Source organism: Culicoides brevitarsis, chromosome 3 (genome assembly GCF_036172545.1).
Source record: "Culicoides brevitarsis isolate CSIRO-B50_1 chromosome 3, AGI_CSIRO_Cbre_v1, whole genome shotgun sequence".
Lineage (NCBI taxonomy): Eukaryota > Metazoa > Arthropoda > Insecta > Diptera > Ceratopogonidae > Culicoides > Culicoides brevitarsis.
In genome coordinates, this window is record NC_087087.1 from 4,061,401 (window position 1) to 4,074,242 (window position 12,842).

Genomic DNA, 12,842 nt, shown 5'->3' on the forward strand with positions numbered 1-12,842 from the left:
TTCATTTTTTCATAGTTTGGGGTTACAATTTTTTTAATTTGATAAATTTTATTTAAATTTTGAATTTTTTTTTTTTTTTTAACTTTTTGAATATTATTTTTTTTTTAATATTTTTAATTAAAAAAAATTTTATTTTTTTTTGAATTTTAAAAAAATTTTAAAATTTTTATTTTTTTTAAAAAAAAATATTTAATTTTTTTTAATTTTTTTTTTTTTTTTGAATTTTATTTTTTTTTAAAAAAAAAATCATTTCAAATGTAAATTTTTTTTATTTAATTTTTTTTTTAATTTTAAATTAAAATAAATTTAAATTTACTGTTTTTTTTTTCTAAAATTTTTTTTTTAATTTTTTGAATTTTATTTTTTTAATTATGATAAATTTTATTTAAAAAAAATGTTTAATTTTTTTTTTTAATTTTTTTGAATATTATTTTTCATTTATTTAATTTTATTTAAAAAAAAAGTTTAATTCAATTTTTTTTTAATATTTTAAATAAATTTTAATTTTAATTTTAAAAATTTATTTCAATTTTTTTCTAAAGTCGATATTTTTTGCATTTAAATAATTTTTTTTTATTTTTTTTTTTAATAAGTAACAGACAGGCACGTCAAAAGAGCAACTTTCGCCATTGGTAACTCCCTATCAATATTTTTGTTGAAACCATAAATCATTTGTCGAAAAAAAAATCACACAGACAGATAGAGAACGATTATTGTATATTTATCTCCAAGGAATCATATTTCAAATCTACTCGTTCTTCAATAAATTGTTTTAGAAATAGATTTTTTTTCGCTTCTCATGCATAACACGATCGGAACACGCTTTTAATGCTATCCCTTTAGAATATTTTTTTTTATATTTCCTGACACAAATTTAATCGTTGCTTGTCACAAACCTGACAAATAGCAAAAAAACTGTCGAAAATTATTCAATTTTTGAACGAGAAAATTCACTTAAACTCAAAAGACGTTTAAATTTCATTTTCATGAATTTATATAAAAAAAACCACATGAGATTGTCAAAACACAAAAAAAAAATTCACACACTTAATCTTTGAGATGAATGAAAGACAAACATCGCATAAAAAAGAAACTTTTTTTCCTTATCTCTGTATTTTTTTCCCTTTTGTTGTTGTCGAAACCGTCAACGACGCATGAGACAGCAATTTTCGCAACAGCTGAGTTGTTGATACAAATCATATAAAATAAATTATTATTTTTGTGAATAAAAAAATAAAGTCACGTGCTGGGACAGATGAGTGTCTCTTCATGTTATACATTTTTTTTTTTTTTTTGAAAAAAAAAGTTCATGAATATATAGGAAAGAAATTCGATGATTATTACTATTATGAGGCACTTTTATGTAAATATTTTGATTGTATGCGCATATACTTGTAGGCTGTTGTTGATAGGATGTACCCTTATAATAAAAATGTATTAAAATTAGATTATGTTTGTCATCCATCGTTTTATTTTTATAAACATATTTTAGGCGCGAAACCGAAGGCGGGGGAAAATTGATGGAAAAATTTTGGGTTGATACTTTTTTTGCGACGAATTTCGTAGCGGAGAAATCTAATTATGAACGTAGTTAAGATAAGATGATAAAGATATTTTTTTTATATTTGTCCTTGAGCAATTGAGATTTAATACTTCCTTTTAATGTTCTTCTTATTTTTTTTAAATCAATGAAGTAGAAGAAGGAAAATGTTTTTTTGTCCTTTTTGATCTATGAGATTTAAAGTTTTTTACTTAATTTAAAAGTTTTCTCTTTGTAGGTCAATATTTGAAATATCTTTCAGCAAAAATAAGAGAAAATTTTAATGCTAAAAAACATCAAAGAAAATTTTTAAAAAGTGACATCTGGCGGATATTTTTTTTTCAACTTAAATATTTAATGAAAAAAATTATAATAAAAATTTTTTTTGATCAAATCGCAAGTTTTAATTAGAAAATTACATATTTAAAACTTAAATTGATTATAAAAAAAAAATTAAAATTAAAAAAATTTAATATTTTTTCAAAGTGACATCTATTGACAAAATTTTAAAAAAATCTTTAAATTTTAAGAAAAAAAATTTATAGAAAGTGAAATTTAACAAAAGTATGGTATTTAAATCTAAACCTGTCAAAAAAAAGTGAACAAAAAAATTTTTAAATATTTTTTTTTAAATTTAATTAACCTTAAAGCGACATCTGTTGGCAAAAACTTAAAAATATCATTAAATTTTTAGAAAAAATATTTTAAAAATTAAAAACGAAAAAAAAATTTATAAAATTTAGATTAAAAACTGATAAAAAAGTAAAAAAAAAATTAATAAAATTTCTAAACTTCAATAAATGATAAATCTGTTGGCAAAATTTAAAAAATTTCATAGAATTAAAAAAATGATTCAAAAGTCAAAATATAAAAAATAAAACAAAAAAATAAAGGTTTAATTCAAAAACTAAAAGAAAAAGAAAGAAATAAATTTTTAAATAATTTTTTAAAATTCAATAAATTATAAAGAGACATCTATTGGCAAAAATTTTAAAATTTATATAATTTATAAAATTAAAAAAAAAAACTTTAAAGTAAAAATGAAATTTTTTAATATAAATTAACTTAAAATTATAATTAAATTAAAAAATTAAGATTCAATTAAAAAAATCAAAAAAGGAAAGAAATTAATTTAAAAATCAAAAAATTTCAAAGATAAAGTGACATCTAACAGAAAACAACCCAAAATAATTTCCTTTCCAGAAACAGGAAAATTAACTATCGGAAGACGACAAATTAACTGTTCCCGAGAAAACTTCATGAAAAATAAATAATTTTACAACAAAAACTCTCAGAAACACTTAGTGCACTTCTGCACGAAAAACAAACAAACCCACATGCTATTTGTTATATTTCAATTTTAAAACAGGAAAGCGCCATAAAAAAGTTTTCTGCGAGGTACTTAATGAAACCGAATGGCGACGTCGAAAATGCACATCGCATGTGAAAATCAACTGATGGCGTGTAAGCACCATTCACATCTCTAAGTAGGATAAATGTCATAAACATAAACTAGAATATGCATTTTTCATCTTTTGCCATCTTTCTCTTGTTTCGTCGCCATCGTCGTCGTTGTCCTCATTCATCCTTTGTTCACGAAAAAATATATTTTCTGTAGCGCCCTTATCGTTAGTTGCAGTCTTTCATTCTTTTTTAAAATCACACGCAGTAGCTCTTCAACAGTTGCTCATCCTTCATGTCGTTCTATTCATTCGTAAAAAGCCGCAAGACATTTACTTGGCATCCGATTTTTTTTTTACTTTTTTTCTTCTTTTCAGACTTTTAGAACGGAAAATGCATTTTTTTTTTGTTTTTAGCGATACGGAGTGGAAATAATAATGAAGAGATGGAAAGTTCATAATTTCTATGAAAAATAAGGTCGGAAGTAGAGTAGATAAGTATCGCAGCTCGAATGCTATTAAACTTGGAAGCGACGTCGTCGTCATGAAGTATCATCATTTTTGTACGAAACAACAACATTTATCAGTTTTGTTTGATTAAAATTCACATTCTGCATTTTGCGAGGAAGATGCTGTAAAAGTTTTTCTGTTTTAATGCAACGAACTTTTGTGTTCATGTTGATTCATGTAATCCTTTACAGTAAAGAAATTCGTTTCGAAAATAAGGAAAAATTGGTTTTTTCGATATTTTGGGATTCGTTCAGGTAAGTTTTGAAATAATTTTTTATCTAAAATTTTTATTTCGAAAAATCTTCAAATTTAATTATTTTTTTTTCTTTTCATGAAAAATATCAAGAATTCTAATTAATCCAAACCAAGCATTTTTATAGAAAAATAGACAATTTTTTAGAGGATTTTTTTTTCAATTTATGAAATTTACAATGTAAAATATCAAAAAGTTATTGAAAAATCAAATAGAATTTTATTTTATTTTTAATTTGCGTAAAGTTATATAAAAAAATAATTTGCAATTCTGCAAAGATAATGAGTTTTAAAAATTTAATTTATTTTTAAAATTTTATTTAATTTTAATAATTTTATTTAATTTCAAATTTTTTTTTTAATTTTAATAATTTTAATTTAATTTTAATAATTTTATTTAATTTTAATAATTTTATTTAATTTTAATTAATTTTTTTAATTTGAAAAATTTTATTTAATTTTAATAATTTTATTTAATTTTAATAATTTTATTTAATTTTAATAATTTTATTTAATTTCAAATTTTTTTTTTAATTTTAATAGTTTTATTTAATTTTAATAATTTTATTTAATTTTAATAATTTTATTTAATTTTAAAAATTTTATTTAATTTTAAAAATTTTTTTTAATTTTAATAGTTTTATTTAATTTTAATAATTTTATTTAATTTTAATAGTTTTATTTAATTTTAATAATTTTATTTAATTTAAAAAAATTATTTAATTTTAATAATTTTGCATAAAAATGCAAAACGTATTTTTTTCACAAACCTCTCGAGAATAACGCTCGCTTAAGTGTTCGCATATTTTCATTAATTAAAATTATTTTCCAAGAGTAGCGGAGCCACTTTACGTGAAGAAGAGTAGTTGTGTGAAAAATACTCAAGCTCACGGTTTCGATATCAAACACGTTTCACACACAGCACAGCGTGAAAAATATTGTTGGGGAAAAAACTTGAATTATTACTTGCATGTTAATTTAATAAAGTTTCCTTTTAGTTTTACATTCAATGCATGCAAATACTTTGAAACATCATAATTAATTACATATTTTACGTCTAATAAAAAAAAAACAGGGCGTCTCCATTATTTTTTGTTTTGCTAAAGAATAAATTTAAAACTAAGACAGAAAACTGTCAAAAAAGTTTCATGAGATTATTATAAAAATTATTTTCCTTCCTGTTGTTGCTAAATTTTGAAGTCCGTAATGGTCTATGACATTACGAAATAATTTTCTTCGTACTTGACATTAAAATAAAAAATAATAAAAGTTTTTTCCGTTCGTACAAAAGAAAGCTCTAAAGATAAAAGTTTCCTTTTTTTCTATGAGAAAATTTTTTTTATGAATTAAAAGTGCTTGTAAAAGCAGATTTCGCTTTGGACTGCACTATTATTAAAATAATAACAATAATGACAAGTTTTTATTGTCTTTCATTTGTTTTCAAAGTTGATGATGATAAAATAAAAAAATAATATATAATGTCACAACTTTTTTTTTCGAAGGATTTTTTTTCACATAAATTTTACCTTAAATTACTTTAAAAGTTCCATCATCATCATAAACTACTGCAGGCGACGCGATGCAGGCAATTTTCACCAAAATGGTAAAATAATATATATTTCGATTAAATGGAATGATAAATAGTTGTTGAGCATGGAAGTAATATAAAAATAACAATATTTGTCAAAAACCTTGAAAAAAAATTTTTAAAACGTTTTTTAATGATTTTTTTTTCTTTGGTAAATTTTTCAAACATTTAAAAAATTTTAGTTTTGTGGGCAATCGAGACATGTTTGCCATTGACCTGGAAGCGAATGACAGTTTAGTTTTGTCGGAAATTGCTCTACTTCTGTCTCTTCTATCTTGATGCTGCCACTCAACCACAAAAGCAGTTTCCTCTCTGCATTGTCACTATTCGTCATATAAATGTATGACACGAATATTGATGTCAGTTTAGTTTTATTTGCGTTTGAGAAAGAGAGAAAGAAAAAAAAAATAAAAGTCGAGAAATCAATTTCATTTCATCCGTTTCTTTATTTATTTTTCGTTCCTTCTACGAACAAGCTAAAAAAAGTTCTTTTTACTAAATTTCCCTTTTTTGTTGTTAAAAAAAATTTTCGCAAATAAATGCATGAATAAATAATAAAATTGGAATAAAAAATTATTTGCCAACCTTCAAAAAAATTGAAGGGAAAAAATTTTTTTTTAAATAGGGAAAAAGGTTGCTTCAAGGAAATTTTTTGAACAATTTTCTCGCAATTGTTTTTTTTTTATATGGAAAACATTCGGACATTAAGTTGATTGAAAAGTTGATCAATTCACGGGAGATCCAAAATTGAGTCTCAGGAGGAGTGAAAAAGACGTTGAGTGGGGTTTGACATATTTTTATCATATAATATTTTAAACTTGACTAAAAAATGTGTCTAAAAGTTTATCTGCATGAATTTATAATAATAATGGAAGAAACTTGTCATTTACAGAAAAATGTCAATTTAGTGGTTTAAAATATTTTTTTTTTTGTGATGAGATAATTTTTTTTCCTTCTACGAAAAATAATTTCAGGAATTTTAATCAAGCAAGCTTTTGTTAAAAAAATTTCTAATGAAAGAAAATTTGTATTTAAATAATAATATGAATTATTGTCAAAAAAAAAAAATTAAAAAAAAAATTAAAAAAAAACAAAAATATTGAAATTAATAAAAAAAATAATAATAAATAAATTTTATTTAATTTTAATTTTATTTAATTTAAAAAATTGCTAATTTAATTTATTTATCTTTTTTAAAAAATTATTTTATAAATTATTTAGAAAAAATACTTAAATAAGGTAAATTTTAATTTTTTTAAAATTTTAAAATATAATTTAAAAAAAATATTTTCTTTTTGTATAAATAATTGTTATAAATAAAATTAAAAATAAATAAATAAAAAAAATTAAATTAATAAAATAAATAAAAAAAAATACATTAATAAAATAAATATAAATTAATTTTATAAATTGATTGAAGAATATTTTATTATTTAATTAATTTATTTTACAAAAAAAAATTTTACAATTATTTCAAAAAATTAATAAATAAAAGAATTTAAATTTAATTTAATTTCATTATTTTTTAATTTATAAAAAAAATTAAAAATTATTTTTAAATATATTTTAATATATTTTTTACAAAAAAATATAAATTTAACTTAATTTTATTAATTTTTTTTTTTTTTCAAGTTTTTTATTTTAAATTATTTAAAATTTAATTAAAATAATTAATTTATTTTTTTTTTTAATTATTTTATAATTCATTTAGAAAAATAAATTTTAACTTAATGTTTTATTTATTTATTTAATTTAATTTAAATTATTATTAAATATATTATAATTTAAAAAAAATAATATAAAATTTTAAATAATATCAAAAATCCAAACCAACCTATATATTACAAAAAAAAAACTTTTTTACGCCTAAAATATAATTAATTATTTTTGTTGATTTTTCAATCAAAGTTTGACAAATTTTTATACAAAAAAAATTGAAATTCCATAAAGCATAATAATTTAATTAAAAATTAATTTTCTTCAGGTAATTAAACTCCTCTCTCTTTATGTTCTCTCTTTCTTCACTTTCTCACTTTATTAAAATATCAAAGCTCGAGTATCATGTCAGGTCATATACAATATCATTAAATGATAGGTCAGCAGGTGAAATTCCAAGCTACGATATAAAAATATCTTTCGAGCAACGAGAAAGGCGGAGATACGAGTTAAATAAACGCAAGAATTACGATAAATTTAATTTAGTATTGAACCCTTTTTACGTCGAAGAAAAAAAATCCTTTTCATCACATTTTTACCTCGTTTCTGAATATTAAATAGATGGATCAAGAAAAAAAAAGAAGAAAAAACTTTGTGGTCTCTCACATGACAGCTCGACACAAAATTGGTTAGATTTTGACCAATTTCGGATTAAATTCTGTTAAAAATAAGTTAAGAACTGACCAAAAGTGGACTTTATACTTTTTTTTTCAAGTGTTAAATATTTTATAGTAAAGGAGATCAACACATAAATCTCTTATAAATAAAATAAAACTACTGAAAAAAAAGTTCTTTCGTGGTATTTAAAAGTAGGACGAAAAATATCCTTTTACCGCAAAGTATATTTTTCTACTTATAGAGCAAGAGAGAAGGTTATGTGTGTAATGTAATATAATGGTGAAAAACTGCATTTAGATTTAGTAAATATAATAAGACGTGCCTGACGGAGACGATCCTATTATTTAAAGCAAAAAAGCAAGCAAAGACATGCACAGCTTATACAATGAACACGAGAAATCTCGAGCAAATAGTTTATTTTTGCTGTTTGTATTGTGAAGAATTTGTGTTTCGTGTTGAAATTTAAAAAAAAATGTAAGTAAACATTTTATTTTTTTTAATGTTTTATTTTTGTTTAAATTTTTTTTATTTTTATTTTAATTTTTTTTAAGTTATTTTAAAAAAATAACTTTAATTAAATAATTTTTAAATTTTTAATTTAAAAAATTTTTTTAAACAAAAATATTTTTTAATAATTTTTTCTTAATTATTTTAAAATAATAATTTATTTTAATTAAATTTTAAATAATTTTTTTTTTTCAATTAATAATTTTATAATTTTTAACAATTATTTTTTTTTAACAAAAATATTTCAATTAATCCAAACTAAGCAAATATTAAAATATTTTAACGAATGAAAAAAATTTTTTGAGAAAAACGTTAAAAAAATATTGAACAAATTAAATTTAAAAAAAATCATCAAAAAAAATCTTTTATTATTAAAAAAAAGAATATTATTTTACAAATAAAATAAAAAAAAATTATTTAACTAAAATTATTAAATTTAAAATTATTTTTCATCAAAAAAATATAAAAAATTATCTTTTATTAATTTAAATTAATTTTTAAAATTAAGTAAAAGAATTAAAAAAATAATTGTTTTTAATTTAAATTTTTTTATTATTTTTTTCTTATTTTTTTAATAATTAATTTATTTTTTTTTTTATTTTTATTAATTATTTAAAAAAGAATTCAATTCATCCGAACCAAGTAAATGTAACAAAATTAAAACTCAGTGAAAAAAAAAAAGATTTTTTAAGAAAAATTTGTAAAATATTCGTTTTCAAGGAATTTTTTATTTAAAAAAATTCACCAAAAAAAACAATCTTTTTTAAAAAAAAAATATTTTTCAAATTAAATTTGAAAAAATTATTAGATAAATAAAATTAATGAAAATTAAAAAAAAATAAAAGAGAATATAAAAAAAATAAAATAAAAATAAAAAATAAGATAAAATTATTAAAAATTAAAATAAATAAAAAAAATAATTTTTTAATTTATATTATTTATTTATTTTTTCATTTTTAATTTAAATAATATTTTTCATTATTAAAAATTTTCTTCTATTAAATAAAAAAATATTAATTTTCGAAATTAACTAAAAAAATAATAATAAAATAAATACAAAATTAAATTTTAAACAAAAAAAATTAAAAATAATATTAAATTTAAAATTTTTTGTTTAAAAAAAAAATTAATTATATCTCTTAAAAAAATTTTTAAACTGCGAAACACAAACTCCTCATATAAATCAAAAGTTAAAAAAATCGAAGAACTTTTATAAGAAGTAAAGGTGTTAAAGAAGTGAATGAATGAATGAACTGGAATGAAATGAAGTTAGCTTGGAAAATATAAGAGAGAGTTTATTTCCTCGCATATGGCAACTCGTATGTAATATTCATGGTTGGCATGGTATTGACTACCGCAATGACACATTTAAGCACATTTAGTGAGTGAGTGAAAAAAATGTGATTTCAGTGAGAAAAAAAATTAAATGAGCCCAAATAAAATTACAAAATCTAACCTTTCTGCTACTTGTCCAACTTTGGGCAAAAAGTTGGGCTTTAGAATACAATAACATTCCATTCCATTCATAAGTCATTCAAAGAGAACAATTTTCATGTTCAGGAAAAAAATTATTATTATTTAGGAATTATTTTTCTTTTTGTAAATCGATATTGAAATGAAAGAGTGTCGATGTCGCCGAAAATGTTCTGTAATTTGTTGTTGTTGTTGTTTTTGATGTTGCACCTAATAATGTGTGTAAAATTAGAAGAAAATTCTATAAATTATTTTTTTTTGTTTTTTTTTCTTTGTTACAAGCAAATTTCATGCACTTTTGTATAAAAAATATTTTTTTATTGTTTTTAATTTTTTTGTGGCTCTAACCATCCGCTACTAATATAATAATAATAAAATACACACACACACAATTTTTTGTATGGTGTGTCGTTGTTGTTGTTGTTGATGACTCACTTTTTCCGTTTTTCTACTCTTTTTCTCTTTTTCCTCTTACATTTAAATTATTTTTTATTTTTTTTTTCGTATTTATTCACCTTTAATATTTTTCATTTATTTTTATTTTTCTTTATTTTTATGTTTTTTTAAATTTTTAATTTTTTTTCTATAAAAGATACACAAAAAACACTCACAACTTTATTTTCTAATAATTATCATTATATTTGTAGAGTAGTTACAATATTATAATATTTATTATTATTTATATTTATAAATTTAATGCCCCCGAAAAGATGTCTGTAATCGACAAAGCATAAAATACGACTAGAAGACTGTTTCCTGACTGAGGCTCTGAACTGACATCACACGTTGCTGAACGCAAAAAAAAACTGTTTTTTTTTGGGTGTGTATGTCATGGAGCTTTTACATGTACACGCGGCTGTAGGGTTCGTGTCTGTATCGAGGAAATACTGAAAAGAAAGAAAATACTGCAGAATTTGAGGGAAAAGCGCTTGCGTAGATTTCAAGTTATTATTATTGTTTTGTTCTGTTTCCCTTTGTGTGTGTGTGGCATGTGCTGTTGTCTATGGGGAAGCAGTACACGGAGACGACGACGTTGCGACGTAGAGAAATGCTCAAATGTGGGACATGAGTGCAAACAACTGATGGCGTAGGATGGACAGAAAAAAAGGAGGCTTTCATGGAAGTTTCGTGAAATACAAAAAAAAAAATTAAAAATTATTTTTTGGTAAGGTTTCGTTTTTTAAAGCTTCTGTAAAAAAAATTAATTAGGAAAAAATTGTATTAAAAAAAATTTAAAAAAAATTAAAAAAAATTAAAAAAAAATTAAATTTCTTAAATTTTTAAGAAAAATTAAATTTGACGACTTTTGAAATATTGAAAAAAAAATTATTTTGAATTTGTGTAGTTTTTATATTTTTAATTATTTTTTAAATTTTTGTAAATAAAATTATTAAATTAATTTTAGAATAATATTAATGAATTTTTTTAAAATTTTATTAATTTTTTATCATTTTATTTTTTATTCAAGTCAAAAAAAAAATTTTTTTCTCATTTATTTTTTTATTTAATATTATATAAAAAATGCCGAAATGTTGGAAAAAAAATATTTATCCAACCTAAATAAAAAAATTAAAGTTATTTTTTTTCTGTTTTATGATTTTTATAAATAAATTTGAATTAAAATAAATTTTAAATAAATTTCAAATAATTTTTATTTTATATTTTATGAAACTTTAAATGGAAAAATTCTTTATAAAAATCAAGTTTTTGTTTAAAAATAGTAAAAAATCTATAAAAGCTATAAGTGATGATGAAGATTTTTAAAAAATTAATAAATAAAGTCATAACAAGAATTTTTTGAATAATTAAAGCAAAAAATGTTCTTTTTGGGCGTTTTATACACAATTTTTAATTTGTATCTTTGGTTAAAAAAAATATTTAAATTAGGTATTATTTTTTTTTAATTTTAATTTAATTTTTTTTTATTCAAATTTAAATTTTTTTTTATTCAATTTAATTTTTTTTTATTCCAATTTAATTTTTTTTTATTCAAATTTAAAATAAATTTTTATAATTTTTGATGAAAAATTTTATATTTTATATTTTTTTTTAAAATTTAATTTATTTATTAATTTTTTTTTTTTTGATTTAAAAAAAAAATAACTAAATTAAAAGTAAATTAAATTAAATTTTCAGATTTAAAATTAATTTTTTGTAATTTTATTTTATTTTATTTTTTGATTTAAAATAATTAACTAAAATTTATTCAAACCAAGGAAGATTAAAAAAAAAATATTTTTAATAATTTTAATTTAATTTTTTTATAATTTTTTTCTACTAATTTTTTTTTTTTTTTTATTTAAAAAAATTTAAAAGAATAAAAAAAAAAAGATTTTTTAATATTTTAAAAATTTAATTATTTTTTTTTAATTCAAACAAAGCAACATTTAAAAATAATAATTTTCATATCTAAACTCAAAAATAAAATTTTTATTTGAAAAAAAAGTTTTAAAAAAATCTCATTACATCCCGTAAAAATGTTCACTCTCTCCATTGTACCACTTTTCCATTACAGCAACTTTTCCGTACATCGACGTCGAGCCACGAGCCAACTTCATCGCACATACAGACAAACACTCGAGCGAATCTCGCACACAACTACACCCCAACGAATTTTATTACTCACACAGTCGTTGTCCCGCTTTTTCAATGGAAAATTATGTTTGAACAGGACCACACTACAAAGCGACTTCAAAACAAATTTCATACAAAACCGTAGAATGGTCGTCGTTAACGCGAAATGCCTCTACATTTGAAATTGTTTGGCGCCGCCGGTTTGATGCTCTTCGGGTATTTTCACTTTTTTTATATTTTCACACATGCAGTTCTTTTTTTTTGTTTTTTGCTTCTTCATCCCTCTTTATTGACGACGACGACGACGTTACAACGACTCTGTCATAAAATATCATTAACATACGCTTACGACAGGTGAAAATAGGCACGTACGGTAGTTTTATTGCAGTTAGTGTAAGAGAATCGATTGCTTGGGAGTTTTGTCGATGTTGTGCGTTCTCTTACCCCTTTTTCGAGCTGCTACTTACATGTTGCTTTTGTCGCATATTTTGTGACCTTTGTCAGTCTGACGACACGAAACAGCAATTTTCGCCAACACAAATCCACAAAAACGACAAAAAACGCAAAATTCTGGCTAATAAAATGACCTTTATTACTAATTTACTCCCTAATTAATTATTTATTCGTGAAAATCTATTCATTACAACGCTGCTGAAATTCGTAT

At 20.7% G+C, this 12,842-nt stretch overlaps 1 protein-coding gene across 4 annotated transcripts in view; it reads right to left on the minus strand.

Annotated features, from left to right (window-relative positions):
• The window catches only part of LOC134834715 (uncharacterized), a 41,938-nt gene extending 31,813 nt beyond the window's left edge, over positions 1-10,125 (minus strand). For 2 of the 4 annotated variants that reach the window (XM_063849462.1, XM_063849466.1), the window contains exon 1: positions 9,588-10,099. The gene's annotated coding sequence lies outside the window, so the exon portion shown is untranslated. Of the gene's footprint in view, positions 1-9,587 lie in introns of all 4 variants that reach the window. The other 2 variants (XM_063849465.1, XM_063849463.1) reach the window with 2 other exon arrangements.
• Between the last annotated feature and the right edge of the window lie 2,717 nt (positions 10,126-12,842).